The sequence below is a fragment of the Myotis lucifugus genome, unplaced genomic scaffold (assembly GCF_000147115.1).
Source record: "Myotis lucifugus unplaced genomic scaffold, Myoluc2.0 scaffold_244, whole genome shotgun sequence".
In the NCBI taxonomy this organism is placed as follows: Eukaryota; Metazoa; Chordata; class Mammalia; order Chiroptera; family Vespertilionidae; genus Myotis; species Myotis lucifugus.
This window is the reverse complement of record NW_005871292.1, coordinates 1000749-1021528: the sequence shown is the minus strand read 5'-3', so window position 1 is coordinate 1021528 and position 20780 is coordinate 1000749.

The window sequence follows — 20780 nt, the reverse complement described above, 5'->3', positions numbered from 1 at the left end:
CAGGGTCCAGGCTTTCCGGGCGGAGGAGCTCAGACTCTGGCCGGATAGTATTGAGAAGCCATGGAAGATTTAATGCAGAGGAGGACAGCGTCAGGTTTGGGCTTTAGGAAGATCCTTCTAGCTGCCATGGGGAAGTTGGACCTGAGGGGAAGACTGATGTAAGGAGCCCGGGTGGAAGCCAGGGTAAGGACCTGTGTGAGTAAGGACAAGACTGGATCAGGGAGGGTGGGGCTGGGGAAAGCAGTTGGGTTGGGTGAGGGGACATTCAGGAAACTGAGTGGCTGAGTTATGGAGCTGAAGAACCATGGGGGAGGGAAGTGTCCAGGATGAGGCCCAAGGCTCTGGCCAAGGAAGGGACAGCGGAGCTGCTATGATACTGGACCAGGGAGAAGGGGCAGATTTGGGGAAGATGCCAAAGCCAATGGGACTTGGTGGATGTAGAGTACCCAGAGGGCATCCAGAGGGTGATAGTCAGGGGGCCTCGGCCTCTGGACTTTTCACGTCTAAGGGACAGACAACGAAAAGCCTAGACTAAAAAAGACTAAACTGGAGCAGCAGGTGGAGGGACATAGAAGCAAACTGGGCAAGTCAGACCCAAGTTATTCTTGTGTTTAATGATATCAAGGCTGCTGTGAGAGTAGTGTTAGGGGTTCAGTTGGACAGATGCCAGACTCCACTGATTTGAAAGTCGGAGGTAAGAAAGTGTAGAGAGCGAGTGTAGACCTGCCATTCTGTGGGCCTAGAGCCTGGTTCAGGTTGATCTGGACCTTTCTGCACATCTCTCCAGGGCTGGTCCTCACTGTCTTGAACTGCCCTAGGCTCCCCTCAGATACTAAGAGGTTCGGAGGACCAACCCCTGGGCCTTGGAAATATCAGGCCTCATTGGAGATCCCGGAATGGGATTAGCAGGAAGAGGAATAGTGCTCCTTGATCTCAAGCTACTCTTTGGTGGGTCCAGAGGCAGAGATGTGGAGGGACCTTGGGTCCTATCAGTATTCTCTGGAGTGATGCTGATGTGAGGAGCAGGGTGAAGTGGGCCCAAGACCAGACTGGCCGTTCTCATGTGGGGCGCCACAGCTTTGTGGGTGGGTGTAGGTCTTGGAAATGACTTTCCATTGGCCATGGAACACCTGAGTCCCAGGGATCTGGCCTGACTCCCAAGTCCTCCAGCAGCATCATTAGGTCCTTCCTCTTGTTATCCTCCGGTGGCTGAGGTCAGGAGCAGCCATCAGGGACAGTGAGGTATCTTGAGAAAAAGGCCTAGGGAGGAGCAGGTTTGGATACCTAGGACCAGTTGCTGCCATGAGGGGGAGCCAGAGTGCACTGTTCCTCAACCCTGTTTTTAAAATACTAAGTTACTGCGTGCCTACTTGTGCTACATGCTGGGGATTCAATAATGAACAGATACAGGCCTGTCCTGCCCTCATTTACCTCACCATCGGGTGGGTAAACAAATGTTAAATAATCACAAAAGCAAGTGTAAGCATCGGTGGTGACAAGTGGGGCCATGCAGGGATCCATGGAACCGTGAGACCTGCAGCCAGGGGACCTGGCCCAGGAAGAGAGGTTGAGGGAGGCATCCTGGAGGAAGTGATGCCTCAGCTGAGACCTGAAGGATGATCAGGTTGGAGTTAACTACACAGGGGATGGAAAGGGCATTCCATGCAAATGGAACAGCCTGTACAGAAGTTCAAGAGCTGAGGGATGCATGGTGAGTGAAGGGGACTGAAAGAGGCCATGTGCTGGAGTATGGTGGGGAAAAGGAAGTGATGCCGTGTTGAGACTTGAGAGTAAGAAGGGGACAGGTGATCCCCTTCTTTTTATTTGGGTACTCATGGATAGACTAATTGAGGTGAATGCAAGCACATTTTTGAAACCAGCTTTCCTGGTGCCAAAGTGCCACAGCTTCCTTTTCACCCCTACTGTAGGCTACTGGGAGGGGTCTGGATTTTATTCTAAGCGGCATGAGAAGCCATTGGAGGGTCTTGAGCAGTAAGGAGAGTTGTCCTTTCTAATCCTAAAGAAACTACAGTGGCAGGTCTGTTTGCATGTGGGGACTAAAGTAAAGCAGGGAGACCAGGGAGGAGGCTAGTGTAATGGTCCAAGCAGAAGGCGTGGGGCCTGAGTGGATGGATTGGAGAGAGATTTGAAACTACTTCACCAGAAGCCTCCATCCCCTATGCAAATGAGGATAGTCTGGATCACTGTCCAGCTACCTGGTTTTCAGGCAAGATTGCTGAGACTGGGGGAGCTGGCCTCTCTGAGGCATAGGAATTAATGACCTTTTCCAGGTTCAAGTACCAGGCAAACAGTGGGTCAAGACTCTGCAAGGCAGAGGCTGTGGCTGGTTGTGGGGATGTGAACACAAGAAATGTGAGCCCAAAAGGGGGACACACCTGGTGGTAGCTTATTACATGTTTGGAAGCAGGGAGGATAGAGGGAGGTATATAGGAGTAGGCTGGTCCTTCCAGCATGGTACCCCCTTAGGCTCCCCCATAGGATGCCTGGACCATCTCCCACCCCTATGCAGAAACAATACAAGTGGACAAGTGGTCACATGTAACTAGAACAGTGGTTCTCAACCTTCCTAATGCTGCGACCCTTTAATACAGTTCCTCATGTTGTGGTGACCCCCAACCATACAATTATTTTCTTTGCTACTTCATAACTGCAATTTTGCTACTGTTATGAATCGTAATGTAAATATCTGATATGCAGGATGTATTTAGGCGACCCCTGTGAAAGGGTCGTTCGACCCCCAAAGGGGTTGCGACCCACGGGTTGAGAACCGCTGATCTAGAATATAAAGTTAAAATGTAGCTTGTCCAACACTGCCTGGCTGAGTCCACCAATTTCCTGAGCTCAGGGAGTGCTACTCCTTCCACTGCCCATCCCCCTCTGGCTTTGAAATGCCCTGCACATTTTTGAAACCAGCTTTCCTGGTGCCAAAGTGCCACGATACTGGAGCATTTTCTTCAAGTGACTAGTCCTGATACCAGGACTCTGTGTGCTGCCCAATCCAACCCACGTGTTGGGGTGCAGCTAATCCAACACAGGTGGAGTGTCTGGGCATACTTGTGATCCCTTGCAAGGCCTCAGCTCATGCCAAGTTTTTGCAGCTCTTTACATGGACACATATGTGGGAGAATCAGAAAAAGGGGTCCTCTCTTCTGGGTTGAACCTGAGCATGGCTCCTGCCTTTGATTCCTTTCTGGTGCCTGTGCCGTTTCATGCCACACAAAAGCAAGAATAGGTATCAATGCTCGGTGTTGCCCTGACTTGTGCAGAGTAGTGCTGAGAATGATACAGCGGTGACCAACACGGCCTCAAACCCTGTCCTCACTGAGTTCCAGTCCAGTGGAGGAAATAGATATGAAAAAAATGACAGCCCAGAGTGGCCAGGGCTGGGATAGGGGAAGCACAGGTGAGAATGATTAGGACCTGTTTAAGCTCAAGGAACTTTGGAAGTCCAGAAGGGGCTCCTAACAGCCTGGGATGGGAGTTGGGAAGAGTCCAAGATTTCCTGAAGGCAGGGCCGACTTCATGGCAGTGTGATCCGTGCAGTCACACAAAGCCCCACTTTCAGAAGGACCCTGTGCTTGGTTGAATGACCTGCTATCACCATTGTGAAATTCATAATGATTGTTGAATAAGGTACTCCACATTTTCATTTTGCACTGGGTCTTGCACACTTGCAGGATATACAAAGAGGGCCAGGGGAAGAAAGGGATATACAAAGAAAGCCAAGGAGAGAAAACATTGTGTGCAAAAGACAAGAAAGGAGGACAGAGGATTGTATACTTGAAGAGCTGGCCAAAGTTCTGTCTAGCAACGCATGGGAGAAGGGGGATGGTGACAGCTGAGCTCACAAAGGAGGCAGTCACCAGCTGCCAGGCTGAGGAGCTGTGACTCTATGCCAAGGGCACTGGGGAGTCATGGGGAGGGACAGTGTCAGGTTCAGACTTTAGAAAGATCCATCTGGCTACAGTGGGGAGAGTGGCTGAGGACACACAGCAAAGAACAAGTTTGGAGTGGAGGGCTCAGTTGCCTGTGGAGGGAGTTGGGAGTGTCTGGCTCCTGTGGACAGCCTTATGAAGAGCCATGAATGCTTGGGTGACAAACACCCCAATGTACCAGGATACTGTCTGGGGAGACCCCAAAACCACAGGATGAACCCACAGCTTCCTTTTCACTTGAAGATTTTCACTGTTGAGGCTGGGAGGAGGGTACACAAGGGTAGGTTAAAGGGTGTCACTGGTAAGCACTTGAAAATCTTTTTATTTGGGTACTCATGGATAGACTAATTGAGGTGAATGCAAAATTGGCAAGAATTTAGAGTATAAAAGTGAGACTTCAAATAACTTATTCTGGGTACATTCTGGCTTCGACTCTGTGGAACCCCTAGGGTGTACTTCCCTCTCCCCAGTCCTCTGGAAAAATATCAGTTCTTTGGGAACCTCCTCCTCATCCACAGCCCTAAATGCTGTGGCCCCAGGGCTGGGAACTGACCGCCTTCCTGCTTCTCCACTCCTTTCTAGGGCATCACCCCCATCCCCACATGCCTCACTGCCTTGATTTCCTTCTCTGCCGATGACCTCTACCATCTCTGTCCCAAGAACTGGCCCCTCTCCTAACCCCTTAGGTATCTCACACCCACTAGGTCCTAGGCTGGCCTTAGCTTTTCCCCAAACCTGAGGTGCCTGGGAAGGATCTTAAGCAGGTGAGAAATGAAGCTATTGTAAGAAAGTCAGTTCCTGCTTGAATTCTCTCCTACTCCTCCTACCAAAGGCAAGGGTTCTGGGGAGAAAGGGGACTAGGGAGTGCAGGCTCCTAAGTCCTAGGGGAGGAGGGCGCTGAAAAATATATCCAAGGTCCCTTGCCTTTCCCTGTCTGGAACCAGCTTTGTCCTTCCTCCATGGATCCTCCTGCACCCTCCATGAAGGTCCATTGTTCTCCAGTTCAGACTGATATGGAGTGATATGGAAGCCATTGTCTTCCCTTGGGGAGCTCCACCCCAAATCCTCCACACCTCCACATCTGGCAGGTGATGTCTTTGCCTCTGTCTCCAGTCATTTCCATGACCTAAGGCGTTCAGGTCCCTAGTCCCCTATTTCCTCAGACACAAGCCAGTCTCCATTCCCCTCCTTTCTCAGAATCAGGAGTCCTGGCTCCTTGCCCACACCTCCCCAGGACCCCAGAACTTCAAGCCTGAAGCCTCTCCCTCTGCAGCGGGCTCAGGAGTCTGCTCCTCTTAGGACCCATGGTATTCTTGCCTTGCCCCCTTTAATATCCTAATTCATAATTTTCTCTCTCAAACTTGGACCCTTCTCCCTCCAAACACAATCATGTCCTCCACACTCAAAGGCCCTTTTCTGAAGAAATCTCTTTCTTGTCTCTCTCTTGGTCTTTATGTCTCTCCCTCACTATTTTTTTCTCTGTTCCTTACCTTGTCTGTCCCTCTCCCCACACCCCTCTCCATCTGGTTATAATTTTCTTGTGTTTTTCCTCTCCCTCTTTTAGTGTCTCTGCTCATCTCTGTCTCTCCCTCATAACTGTCTCTCTCCTCTCCTCTCTCTGTGCCTCCCCCCCCCCCCAACCCCGCCCCGCTGATGGGGACATCTGTGTACAGGCCCAGGGAGTGTGCTGAGGGCCAGACCCAGACACCTGAGACTATATGTGCCCCACAAAGTGCCTGATCTCAGCCCAGCTCTGGGCAGGTGAGACTCCCAGCCTTGCCTTTTCCCCTAGACTCCAAGGTGGAGCCCTTCTCTGGGATTCCCCTTGTGCTTCCCTCTGGTCCTGCAGTGGGAGAGCTGGAGAGCAGGCTGGCAGGAGAAACTACATTGATGAGCCGGTATCTGTGCACCCGGCCATAGTTGCCCTCACACCTGCCCTGCTGAGCCGAGTTTCCTGTGCAGTGAGTGGTCCAGGGAGACACAGAACGCTGGTGAGCTGGTCTGGATGTGGACTGGTTGTGCCGTCTGGGGTTGGGGGGCTGCCTGGCTTGGATCTGTAGCAGGGAATTGGCCACAGTGGAGCTTCTTGGGACAGGGCCCTGGCCAGCTGTGACAAGGGACTATATTGGCAGATTCTGGGGCAGAGGATTTAGCAAACTGGTTGTGGGAAGACCAGGCAGGTCTTTCTGGGATGAATGGTCCAAAGGAAGTGACTCTATTTTAAGCTAATATTTATATAGTAGACATCGTTCCATGCCCTTTACATACATCATCTAATCTTCCCATAGCTCTGTGAAGGGTGTGCTAACACCCCCTTTTATAGATGAGACCATTTCGGTCCTGAGAAGTTAAGTACTTTGCCCACGTTCACCTGGCTAGAGAGTGGCAGGGTCAGAATTAGAACCTGATGTATTTGGCCTCAATATCCACCTGATTATGCGGATTCCCTTCTCTCCTCTCCCGGTTCCCTCAGGCCCGCCGCTGCGTTTATGAGTTTGCAAGGCCACCACTTCATCCTGGCTGTCTTGGAGAAGAAGGCTGGGAAAAGCTCAACTTCCCGTAGTAGGCGTCGCCACCGCAATTGACAGCGGTGCTAAGTGACAGCGCGCAGCCGGTGGGGGCGCCGCCCTTACCGCGCCTGAGCCTGCGGCCTGGGCGACTGCGTTGGTGCACCCACCTTGCGCTTTGGAGCTGAGGGCTCGCAGCGGCCGGCAGCAGGGTGCGCCTAGCTGCGTCTCGATGGGTGGGAGTGACCGCGTCGAGAACGCGTGCGGGCTGGGCGTGCCTCCCTGGACACAGCGCTAGCAAATTCCATGCAGCCTGTTGGGACAGTCGCTACACGATGGTGACGCCGTCGTGGCAGCCCCGCGACTGGCATAGGAGTTTGCCAGGGTGGCCCGCGCTCGGCCCACACACCGGTGCCTCCCGCCTCCCGTGCCAGTCCTGCTGGACGCAGTCCAGCACGCTGCCCGCAGGCCACTCCATGCATCCTGGGCTCCCAGACGCTGCAGGTGCAGAGCGCAGATTTGCTAGGCTCTCGCGCGGATGGCTGGCCGCAGTTGTTTGCAAGCGGGAGACAAGGCCTGTAGCCACGAGTCCAAATAATTGCTGCCATAGGGTTGCTGGAGCTACGTCTACACGGTGCCCCCGTCCTTGCCTGCCGGTCTTCCTCTTCCACAGCCAGAGACCTTGTGTATGTGCCAGCTGGCATCCCGGGCAGCCTGCGTTTTGGGGAGGAGGGACGGAGTCCAAAGAGCGCGGGCTCTGAGCCTTGGCGCCTTGCTGCGCTCTCTGGTGATGCATTCCTCCGCCTGCGTGCAAGTGCTTTTCCTGGCTACAGCTCAACCCGTGGCGGCATCGCCTATGATCCCTTCTTGGCGCTCATGCTCTAGGTGGGCTCGCACAGCAGCAGCTTCCTGCGCCAAATGCAGCCGTGCTTTTCCAACGTGGAGGTGCCGGGGTTCGCTGTCAGACCAGCACTGGCTTCTCCTTCCCTCTGGCTCTCAGCTGCGTCACTGACAGCATTCTGACCAAAGCCAAGCCCTGGCTCAGGGCTTCTCCTGGGCAGAAGTGGCACTGCGCCATGCACCGCCTGTGGATGTGCAAGGCATAGGGCAGCTGATGGTAGGTGAGCAGCCCTGGGGCCCAAGAGAGTCCTGAGGTAAGCAGAGAGATTCCTGGGGATCAGGGTAGGAGAACATAAAACTTTATATTCATTTGCTCATAGAGCAGCCAGAGAGATCGTTTTTAAATGCAAGTCTTGTTCCTCCATTCAAAATCTTCCCCGGCAGGCCTGGCCGGCATTGCTCAGTGGGTTAGAGTGTAGAGACTGTAGACCCTTGCACAGAAGGGTCGCAGGTTCCATTCCCAGTCAAGGGCATCTACCTGAGTTACAGGTCCCATCCCCAGCCGGTGGGGGCACATGCTGGAAGCAATCAATCAATTTGTCTCTCTCACATCAATGTTTCTCTCTCCTCTCTCTCCTGCTCCCTCCCTTCCTCCCTCACTTTCACTCTCTCTAAAAATCAGTGGGGGGAAAAAAACTCGGGTGAAGATTAACAACAACAACAAAAAAGCTTCCCATGCAATCATCCCACCTCACTCCCAGTGTAGATGTATGGTAGCCCAGAGGCCCAGTAGGTATCCCCTGTGACGGCCCCCTGCCGCTGTCTTTGTGCCTGGCCACTGTACTTAATGCTGAGCCATTGTCCTCACCAAACCCAGTGGCCCCCCTGCCTTCCAGCTGTGGGTCTCCTGCTCTAGAGGGAAATACCCCAAGCAGTTTGTCACAATGCACATTTCTGGCATCATCATCACTGCTATGACACATGAGTTCAGTTTTGTCCAGGTATAAATCATAGTGTATGGAATCCTGGAAACTCCATCCATTTTTGTCATCTCTAAAATGGAGGCAATATACAGGTCCACAGTCATATGTCACCCTTCCATGCTCCACAACTATCATCATGGGGGGTCCTGGGGCTAGAGCCACTGCCAGGCTATGAGGACAGTTGGCGTGTCTGAGTGTCTGTGGTGCTCACAGTGCATAGAGGCTGAGGCTGATTTTATTTTGTAATTTTTATTTTATTTATTAAATTTATTGTGGTGACACTAGTCAACATGAACATATAGATTTCAGGTGTGGGTTTCTATGTTACAAGATCTGTATATTGCACTGTGTGCCCATCACCCAAAGTCAAATCTTCTGTCACCATATACTAGGACCCCCATCTTCCCCACCCCTTCCCTCTGACAATCACCACACTGCTGTTTGTGTTCGTGAGTTTCAGTTTTATATCCCACATATGAGTGAAATCGTATAGTTCTTACCTTTTTCTGACTTATTTCACTTAGCATAATGTTCTCAAGGTACATCCATGTTGTTACAAATGGCGTTGTTTCATCCTTTCTTATGGCTGAGTATATTCCATTGTGTATATGTACCACATCTTCTTCATCCAGTCCTCTATCGCAGAATACTTTGGTTGTTTTCATATCTTGGCCACCATGAATAATGCTGCAATGAACATAGGGGTGCATATATCTTTGTGAATACAAGATTTGAGTTTTTTGGGAATATACAGAGTGGAGGGATTGCATGCTCATATAGTAGCTCTATTCTTAAATTTTTGAGGAATCACCAGACTGCTTCCCATAGTGGTTGTAGCAGTCTACATTCTCACCAGCAGTGAATGAGGTTTCCCTTTTTCCCACAGCCTCTCCAACACTTTTTATCGCTTGTCTTGTTGATAATGGCCACTCTAACAGGTGTGAGATGATATCTCATTGTAGTTTTGATTTGCATTTTCCTAATTGCTTGTGAAGTTGAACATCTTTTCATATATCTATTCACAGGTCTTTGGAGAAGTGTATTTTCAGGTCCTCTGCGAGGCTGCTTTTAAATCCCTTGCCCAAGGGCATCCAGAGCCCAAGCAGGGTGAGGCCAGGGGCTGGAAACCCTGGTCTAGTCTTGTTATCCCACGGGTGTTAGTTGCGGACCTGCTATGTGCCAGGCTCACATTGGAGATACAGCACCAAACAGGACAGAGTCCTGCATACATTCTTGTTGGGAAAACAGATTTAATTTTATCTCTTCATTAAAAATTACAGAGTAGTCATTTTATATCAGGCAGTGGTTCTAGAATTATTGTCCCTGAACCAGTGGCATCAACAAGACCCAGGACTTGTTTACAATGCAAACTCTTGCCCTGCCCCAGACTTACTGACTCATAAACTCTGGAGTGGAACCTAGCAACCTATGTTTTAAAAAGCTTTCCAGAGACTCCGATGCAAGACCAAGTCTGAGAACCTCTCTCTTACCTGCTTTAGGTCAGCTCACCCACCTTCGAACTGCTCTAGGACCGTGGTTGGGAAACTGCGGCTCACGAGCCACATGCGGCTCTTTGGCCCCTTGAGTGTGGCTCTTCCACAAAATACCACGTGCGGGTGCGCACGTACAGTGCGATTGAAACTTCAAGGCCCATGCGCAGAAGTCAGTTTTCGGCCTGGGAGACTCTATTTTGAAGAAGTACTGTTGATATTTGACTCTGTTGACTAATGAGTTTGCCGACCACTGCTCTAAGAGATAGGGACAATTGTTGTCTGCCTTCTACAGTTGAGGAAACTGAGGCACAAAGAAGCTAAGGCCTCTCCACCTAGCTCTGACCCCCTATGCTATAGTATCTCTCCAATAATAATGTAAAAATAGTTCCAGCAATAACATAAAAAGAGCAGCTGACCTATATTGAATACTTGCTCAGTGTTAAGCCTTGCACTACCTCAATTCTCCCTACAGTCTCATGATGCAGGTACATTTTATGGATGAGGGAAACCAAAGCATCAATGGTAAGGAATTTGCCCAATGTCACACATCTAGAAAATAATTTGACATCTGAACATTTGTTCATTTATTTAACAAATTATCATAAACTCTGAGTCTCAGTGTCCGTATGTCTCCTCAATGCTCTTCATGGACCCTTGGCCCCACCCTGACATATCATTTTTGTATTGGTGTCCATCTCTTTCTGATCTCTTTTTGCCTCTAGATTTAAATGTTCCTGGCAGGAATTTATTTGATTTGCTCTTTACTTAAAAAATTGATGACCACCATACCTCTGCCTGCCATGATCATTTATCCAGCCCTCCAATCAGCTGTGGCAGAGGTGGGGTCATAGGGACACAATACGGACACTATACCAAGCAGGACTCTTAATGGCAGTGTCAGATCCCAATTCCAAGTGGGGGGGGGGAGGGATTTGGAGTACATATCATTGCAAAGACCAAGGGTATTTCTATTTTGGGGCTTAGCTAGATTAAGAAATTTCAAATGCAGTTAGAAGAAATCTCTCCTTCTGTCTTGTTCTCTCTTCTCTGTCTTGGTCTTCTCTTCCTTCTTCTCTATGTGTTATCTTTATTCTCAAGAAGAGTCTCCCTTGTAGAAGCAAGGCTTCAGCAACTTCAATCTGACAATTCTACCAGCTTCAAAGCCCTCCCAAAAATATAACACCCATTCTCATTGGCCCCAGCAAAAGTCCCAGGTTCACCACCCATAGGCTTTAACTGACCAATTATTGGGGCCCAGAGGAGAGAAGAATAATCTGCTTAGCCAACCAGGGATTCTGTACCCATCCCTGAAGTCTAGATATAGAATCACCTCAGTCCACATGTTGAAAGTAAGGGTAATGGTTTCTAAAAAGGAGGTGGAGGTATTATTTTATAAGAGTAGTAAGGGCAAAAAAGACACCCATGCTGGAGTCCACTGACTCAAGCATGATAGGAGGTGGGATCACTTGGTTCAAGAGATAATCACCCCTTCAGCAAGCGCTGGGGAAGGGAGGGGCATGACCCCAAGAAAGACAAAGGACAGGGCAGTCCTGTTAATATCTAGGGCTTGTTAAAATAGGTAGTACACTGCATTGTGTGCAGATCCTCAATCAGTGCTGGTTATTATTGTTATTATGATTAATCCAAGGGGGAGGTCTCTTGGGAAAGATGCAGTCTGGGGGTGCTGGTTGCATGGATAGCCAGTCCCTAGCTTACCTGATGCTAACAAGCTGCCTCTTCCAGCCATGCAGTGCCCTCCACACAGCCACTGTAGCCTGTGTGTGAACCCCTGCCCTGTGGCCTGTCGAGGTGTTCAAGAGGTGGTGTAGCTCCCAACTCCCTGTGTGATGATGGATTCTTCCTGGCTGGGGGTGACTACGTTCCTGTGGACCATCGTTCTTGTTTCTGCAATGGCCAGTACTTCCCTGTGTTTCCTTGTTGAGAGTTTTACTTGGATCCTTCCACTTTGCCTCTGATCCCCATGTACTTGTATGGGTCTTATCTCAAACCTCTAGCTGCACCTTCCCTTCAATACCACCTCTCCTTTTACCTTCCCTCCCTTCTTCCACTGCCTGGCTAGAATATCTTCATCAAGAATTTCTCCTTCTCCTATACCTGCCAACTGGGTGAGGGTGTGACCTGTGTCCCCGTCAGCTGTCCTATGAAGACTGTGGCTTCACAGATGAATCCTAGGCTGATGATTGCAAGATGACTAGGGCTGTGGTCTGAGGGGTCAGGGATTGGGGCATACCCTAACCCTATCCCTCTCTGGGTACTGGAATAAGGGGACTGATGACTTAGACTCCCATGACTTATGGGTCGCTGACCATCTCTCTGCCCTCCGGTACCTTGGCCCCTCCCCTGAGCCGTGTGGCCCCACTGCTAGTTTCCCCGTCTTTGCTCCAAAGCTCCAGGCCCCAGCAAATTCCCACTTTGTCCCATGTGGCTCTGCATGCCCAGCCACACGTGCCAACCCCTCAGATTCAGAGCACTGTAGTAGCCACCTTTGTGCCCCTACCTGCCAGTGCCTGCTTGGCCACCTGCTTGCTGCTGGTGGGCTGTGTATCCTGTGCCCACTGTTCCTGCTTCCTGTTCTAAGACCATACTTTCTAGACAGACAAGTGTACTCAGCACAGCCACTGCCTAACCCTGGAGCCTTGATGAGGAAGGTACCCAGGTGCTGGCCTGACAAGTGCTGTGGTTGCTGCCAGGCCTCCACAAGTGGCTGGCACCACTGCCTGTTAGCCCAACCCTCAGCAACACCCTGTCCTGGAGAAGCCACTGGTCTGTACTGTCACTGAAGATTTCCACTTACACACATTTGGAGGAGCCCTCTACGAATTCTCTGGCTCCTGTCTACTGCCTGGCAAGTCTCTATGGCACAGCCCATGCCAACCTTGAGCCCTTTAGTCTGGATTTTACCCCCTTCTGTGGCCAAATGGCTGTGCTGAGGCCCTGATCCTCTCAGCCTGTGGTCTGTGGCTGGACATGAGTTCAAAAGATCTTAACCACTTCCAGATGAGGCTCCACCCACCATCCTTCACTGTCCTCACTACCCTCAGGTCACCCATAGTGACCCCTCTTTTCCTGCTGATACACCATTTGACTCTCCCATTGGTCCTCAAAGATGTCTACTCCAACTTCCAATTCATCTCCTACCAATGGCTACTGACCCCCCTCCTCATTGACTTGCTTCATGACTCCTCACTGGCTCTCCACCTGTCATCATTCACCACCCTTGAGACTTCTATTACCCTCTTATTAACTACCCAGATTCCTCAGTGACTCCTAATTGATTGATTCCCCTTTAACCCACAGGCTCATCCCTGACTTTCCTACTGACCCTCCCGCTCTCACCCCCATTGAGCATCCCATTAACCCATTGCCCCTTCCCAATTGATCCTACTATATTAAATTGACTTTGCTATTAACCTCACTTACTATCCGGTTGACCTCACCCCACTCCCCTACCCCATTGATCTGCACTGAGCTGTGGATTGGCCTTCCCAGGGATCCAATGACTGGCCCATTAATGCCCACATTTACACCCCTGTGGATCTTACCATTGAGAAAGCTCCCATACCATCTGATTCTACCATTGAGCTTCCTATTGATATTGACTCCTCTTAAATTCTCAGGCCTTTTATTATCCCAACTGAGCCTCTCTTTGACTAATTTTCTCTCTCACTGAGTTGTCCAATGTTCCATTATTCATTGACTCACCTTCTGACCCCACTCCCATTTACCCTCTAACTGAGCCTCCCCATTGCCACCCAAAGCCACTTACTAAGCCTACTCTTGGTCCTCAATGACCCATAAATTTGTTCATTCACTTCCTCCATTTGCCCTCTTCTTGATCCTCCCATTAATCCTCATGTGACCCCTTTCCACTGACTCCCTAATTATTCTTTTTACCTTCATTGAGCTCCCACTGACCCCTCTTTAACTCTGATCATCTACTCTACTATTGATCCCCCATTAAATCTTTTACTGACCCTCCATTTAGCCTCCAACTGACCTACTGAACCCTCTTGTCACCCCTAATGACTACCCACATTAAGCAACCATTAATATTCTCCTTGATCCCTCTCTGATGCTTCCAAGAATGTTTGCTTCCAACTCTATCTAGACACACTTCAGTTTCTTGCTGTCTTAAAACTGGGACAGCCGGGCACATGTGATGCTGTGAAGGCTCTAACTGTGTGAACTCTGTGGCCCGGGAGACCCAAGAGGCTGCCCATTGCTCCTCTGGTTGCAAGTCTCATGGGGTCCCTTAGAGGTTAGGGGATACGTGCCTGTGGGGGAAGGGAGGATGGGAATGGCACAGGCGTGCTCCTTGGAGGGAGAGTGCACACTGGGTCCTTTGTCCCGCTAATGTAAAAAACAAACAAACATTCAAACCTGTAAAGAATTTTTGTGAGTTTATTTGAGCCAAACTGTCAACAATTGCTGGGAAGCAGAATCTCAACATATTGGGATAATGCTCCGGAGAATGGCAGTTTTTCACTTTGTTTTATACAGTACAATTAATGGAGGAGACGTAAATGGGTTACATGAAATCCATTGGTGATAGATTAGGGAGGTGGGAGAAAGCAAAGAGGAAACCTCTGGGATTCGGTAAAAAGTAAAATGATAGCCCAGCTGGTGTTGCTCAGTGGTTGAGCATAGACCTTTGAAGTAGGAGGTCACAGTTCAATTCCAGGTCAAGGCACATGCCCAGGTTGTGGGCTTGATCCCGCTGTGGGGTGTGCCAATCAATGATTCTCTCTTATCATTGATGTTTTTACCTCTCTCTCCCTTTCCCTTCTTCTCTGAAATCAATAAAAATGTATTGATTTAAAAGTAAAATGATAGACATATTTCTTTTACTTAGGTGGGTACAGGATAGTTAACAGTCATCAACATGATAACAATAACAATGAAGGAATCTGTGGTCTCCATCCTGGCACCCAGGCACATTTGATTGTTCCCTGAGGAGTACAGAAGAAGGGAAGTTACAAGTTACCCTGACATTTCATAGGTATGTTATCTTAGATGCAAAAAGAAATAGGCTCAGTAAAGATCGAAGGTGATCTTTGTCAAGGAAGATACTGGCATAGGACAGGACTACCCACTATAAACTGCTTTTTAATTAAAGGTTTTTAATTTCAGACCATCCTTTGTGGTTACTTTAGGTCTCTTGAGTTTGCAAGGCCGCCACACAGGCCTTCCCTGACTTAGTCAGGTTAGCATGTGGCCCTTTTTTCGTCCACAGTCCTGAGCATATTTATCTCTTTCTTACAGGTGGAAATCTTAGGGGAGGTCAAGGGATGGTCTTAATAGAATATGTGGGTGGGGGTAAGGGGGAGAGATCAACCAAAGGACTTATATGCAAGCATATAGGCCTAACCAATGGACACAGACAACAGAGGGGTGAGGGCATGAGAGGGGGGGATAGGGGGGTAATGTGGGAATAAGGACACATATGTAACAACTTAATCAATAAAGAAATTTTAAAAAATAGAATATGTATCGGCTTTCCAGGTATACTCTTTTAGGATCATAGTCTCCACTGATTGGTCGGTGCCAGGGCAGGGTGTCAGTCAATGTAGCTAGCTATCCTGAGGCAGCCACAGCGCCACCTGTCTGGTTTTTCTGCTTTTCTTGGTCTGCAGCTGAAATACAACTGAGACCTAGATGTTATCCTTAGGGATGAAAAGGTCAGGGAGTCTACACTGCCTGACCAGCGATATGAAAGATCAGGGGTCCAAACTGCATGACCAGTGATATGCTAGGGGATGACAGGTTACCCTGAGGGCGAGGTTCTTGTTTTCCCAGTTTTGTCCCTTGCTAGGCATTCAGGGCTTTCTACCCTGGTGAGTTTTTGTACCTGGTGCATCATCCTTGCTCTGTTCATGTCTAGCAATAAGCCCTGCAGAACTGGATGGTGAGCGATTCCTAGAGGAACTCACATTCTTCTGGGTAAAGAGATAGGTAAAACAGGTGGCACATCAGGTGGTTATGAGAACGATAAAGAAAAGTGAATCAGAAAAGAGAGACAAAGAGTACAGAGAAGGTTTAGAATTTTAAATAACGTGATGAGGAAGACCCTACTGAGAAAGCAATATTTGACTCAAGATCTGAAGGAGGTAAGTGAGGGAACCTCTGGGAAGGAGCAAGGCAGAAAGAACACCAAGTGCAAAGGTAAGGGGACTGGGAAGGTGCCTAGTGTGTTGGAGGAACAGCAAGAGAAGCCACGGTAGCTTGTGCTGAGTGAGTAAGAGGCTGAGGGGAGGAGATGATGAAGTCAGAGAAGAGACAGAGGCCAGACCACTAGAGACTTATAGAGTGAGCAGAAGTAAAGAATTGGGAAGAGTACTAACAGGAAAAGCATAAGTGTGGTGAAATTCAGCATCCAGAAGTAGAGAGAGCTTCAAAATGGTGTGTGGTCAGTGCTCATGAGGAAAATAATGCCAGAGAAGGGGGCCTAGGGTTTATTTAGTGCTTATTCTGTGCTGCGTACTGTTCTGAGCATTTTGCATCATTTTGTTACAGGGCAGTGAAAAGCTAGGAAAATTCCAGGGCAAGAGAAATAGGAAAACTGAGACAAGAAAGTTAAAACAAGGCCAAGCAGTTGGGCAATTTGCAGCCAGCTTGTGAATAGCAAGCCATTATCTTACTCAAACCAAGGACACTTGAGAGCAAATGGTTAAAAGCCTCCCAAATGAAAGAATGCAGGGAAGGAGGGGGAAAGAGGAAAGGAAAAAGGACAGTTTTACTCCCTAAGTAGAAAAGCCAGCAGTCTCAAGGTTTAGCAAGATAAAATTGCCAGGTGCTTCTCATGAATTGTGGGAAGGCCACAACAAAGTAAAAAGGGACCTTGAGAATTAATCTGTACCAAAATATTCAGCAGAGGAATTCTGAAACCTATTGACAGGAGGGTATATAATGCCTCGGACCCCCACCCATCTCACTCTTCAGATCAGCTGAGAGCCCTTCTGCGCTTCATAAGCCAGATGTATAGATTTGCTCGCCTTGCTTCTTTAATAAATGTGCACGTCTTACTTTCTTAATAAATTATTTTCTTCATAAATCAGCTTTATCACAATGCAATCAGGGTCTCTCATTTAAATTCATTTATATGGCCGAAACCGGTTTGGCTCAGTGGATAGAGCGTCGGCCTGCGGACTGAAAGGTCCCAGGTTCGATTCCGGTCAAGGGCATGTACCTTGGTTGCGGGCACATCCCCAGTAGGGAGTGTGCAGGAGGCAGTTGATCGATGTTTCTCTCTCATTGATGTTTCTAACTCTCTATCCCTCTCCCTTCCTCTCTGTAAAAAATCAATAAAATATATTTTTTAAAAATAAATTCATTTATATGAGAAGACAAGAACTGAGATGGGGACATCCCTCTCCCTCTGACTCTGGTAACACCTCTCTGGTGTCTGTGAGAGGTGCCTGTTACAATTTCATTTAATCCTTACAGCAGTTGTTGTATCAGTCAGCTAATGCTGCATGACAAACAACCTCAGAAATCTCCGTGACTTGCCCCAAGCAGCTTTTTCATTCACATATCTGTGAGTTGACTGGCATTTGGCTGATCTCTGCTTGGATCATAAAGCATTTACCATATGCCCAGCATTGCTCTAAGCTCTTTTTGTTAATTCATTTAATTCTCCCAACAACCATATGAAGTAGATAATCTTATACTCCCACTTTACAAATGGAGAAACTGAAGTTTAGAGAGACTAATTCCCTCGCCCAAGTTTCATAGCTTGTTTGTGGCACAACTGGGAGGGATATCCAGGTTGCTGGGAGGCATGGGAGCAGGCTCTCAGCCCTTTCCTCCTCCACAGGTGGATGGTGAGTGCTGCCAGCTGCTCTGGGCACTGCCAGGCCTGGACCTAGGTTACATTAGCAACCATCATGTGGTGGAGTTCACAGCCTATGGGTTGCATCTCATGTATGATTGGGGCAGCCAGGTACACCTAATTGTGCCTTCCACCTCCCACAGTAGGCTGGTGGAGCTGTATGTGGCCTTTGGTGGTGATGTTGACTCCTTTGACCTGCATCTGGACACCAGATCCTAGCCCAAGGGCCCAGGCATTACCCCCTGTTACTGTCCTAGCCAGGCCTTGGCTTTAGCATCAGCTGCCCCATGCAGCTTGCCCAGATCTTCAAGACTCTCAAACTGTATGGACTCTTACAGGCAGCAGATGGGCCCTTTAGCAGTTGCCTGGGCCATAGCAGCCCCAAACTTTTTCTCAGGATTTGCCTACAGGATATATTTCGTACCCATGGCTAGCACTTTTGCCTCTGTGATTCCCTCACAGCCTATACTAGTATTGTAGCTGCCAGGAGGTTGGGATTCCCCATGATGCCTCGGAGTGGCCCAAGCTTTGCCATGAATGCTATGGCTGGGTTTGAGATGCATCCAAGCAGGTTGTGGGCTGACAAGAAGAGCCTCATCTCCTGATGGAAGTCAGAAAAATCCTAACATGAATGGAATTGGCTGAGGAGAATGTATGGGAAGGGAACCCAAGGGAAAGAAAACTATAATTGCAAAGATGTGGAGGTTGGAAAATATCAATGGGAAGCTACCCTGACTGGGGCAGGAGACAAAAGGATTATGTGAACCCTGAGAAGAAGAAAAAGATAAAGGACATCTACTAAGAAGGGTTCCTGGTGACTAACTGGGCAAAAAAAAAAAAAAAAAAAAGCAGAGCCTAGCAGCCATTTCTGCACAAGAGCCTCTCACACATTGTACACTTCACGGAGATCTTCTGCATGTTAAACCTCCTGCCTGCCTGCCTGCCTACACTGTGTTTCTGCTGGCTGAGCCCTCATAAAGGTTTCCTGGAGTCCTATTCCAACCAATAGGAATGAAGCTTTCTCCAGCCAATCAGAGCTGCAGCTCTGACCTATCAGAGTGGCTCTATTCTGACCAATTAGGGCAGTGCCTTTGGACCAATCATACTGTGAGGATTTGGTGTCCTCATTTGCATGATAACAGACCAATCGGGTGACCAGGGTGGGGACTTATGTCTATATAAGCTAGCTCCCCCTTGTCTCATAGAGTGCATTTTCCACAGCATACCCTCTTACCCTGTTCTCCGGAGCGGGAACACATAAGCGAGCACTGGAGTGGATAGTCTCAGCTCCAGGGCAGCCTCACCACCCAGCTGTTACACAGCAGTACTGTATTATGGTTGAGCCGTTTGCACTGAATAAAGTTTCCTTCTTCACTGCACCCCAAATTGAGGATTCCTATTGGCATTGAATTGGTGACAACAACCATTGGTTGACAATTAGAAATGGGAATTTAAGTCCCAAGCACTCATCTTTACCATCCGCCTGCCGCCTGACTTGTCCACCCCAAAAGCCACTACAGCATCTGTGCACAGACCTGTGATGGGGACTGTGTCTACCTGCCAGCCCTGCTCACTGTTCCACTGTAATCAGACAGTGGATCTGGGCTGCCTGTCACTACTTGAGCCAATTAAGCAGAGACAGGGTTGAATCATATATGAGTGTTTATTCCAATAATGTTGGCAGTATGGGAGAGCAGCAGGTCATCCACAAAAATCTGCTCTGCCTCTGCCCATAAGCCAGCCACTGATATTAGGTAGAAGGACAAAGATTACATGGGAAAGTAGGAATTACAGGCATGAGAAAGTAGGCACGGGACAATCATTACAGGTTACAAGCAGGTTGTGGGCTGACAAGAAGAGCCTTGTCATGCGGGCTGGCGGATGGTCGCAGAGGGCGGGTGCCTCTGGGCACCCTGGGACCAGATTACAGGCAATGGGGGCTGAGAGGTGTAAAGAGCAGGTGCCTCCAATACTATATTGTTTCAGCAATGAGATTGTAAATCTTTCCATAATGATAGGCAGTTCTTGGGACAGGAGGATAGACTGCATTCGATGTTAGCTCCCTGGCATACAACTCCCAGCCAGGTTAGAATGTGCTTTCTCTAATCAGAACAGAACCAACATGGTTAACAGAGCATGATTAATACTTCTTATAATTGTAGCTGGTCCCCAATATTCTATTTCTGCCCCTAACATTCGCCACTGCTTTTTCTATCATCTCATATCTATGAGATTAGTTTTAGATGAAAAGTCTCATCTTGCTGGACTGCATTTGCTTCTGTCTTGAAAGCAGTTCCCAGGGATGGAACACAGTGAATGCAGGACCTTGGGAGATGGTTTCCCTAATTTGTTGAATGTTGTTTCTATCAATTGAGAATTGTCAGAATGATTAAAACAGCACATTCCTTTAAGATCCTCACAACCGTGGTTATGCCACAACAACCAATAATCTATTGCTGCCCGATTCTCTAGAACTACCTTCCTGACCTGGCTCAGCTCTTGATTTATCCCCTGTATAGCCCTGGAAGTGGCATTCATGGCTTTTACCATGCCACAAGCCAGCCAGGTCACTTCTACATTAAGGAAGCCTACCATTACCAGCATAACAAAAATGGTTAAAGCAATATAGTCAACAGGGCTCCACAGGTGGAGATCATCATTGTAGTCCAGTGCCACGGCCCTGAGAAGGTCTCTTTTGGTTCAGACCCTGTGATGTTTCTGGGGCATAAAGATGGCCAGTCATCCTAAGGAACAAGGCCCCATGGTGCTGTTGGCAGGGATATATGAATAAACAGTTACCCCACATATCAGAAACCACTCAGCCAGCAGCTTAGTATGTCCATTACTATAAGGGAGGGTGAAATTATCAGAAGAGTTTATATTGTAGTTATTAGATACTTAAAGACAATAGCTAGAACACCTGGTACAAGTCAGACATTCACCACAGGAAGCTACTGCAGCAACCTTTAGAAAAAGCATTGCTACATCCTTTTCCCAAACAGTGGGTCCCAACATATAAAGGTCCCTGTAGCCGAAACCGGTTTGGCTCAGTGGATAGAGCGTCGGCCTGCGGACTGAAAGGTCCCGGGTTCGATTCCGGTCAAGGGCATGTACCTGGGTTGTGGGCACATCCCCAGTAGGAGATGTTCGGG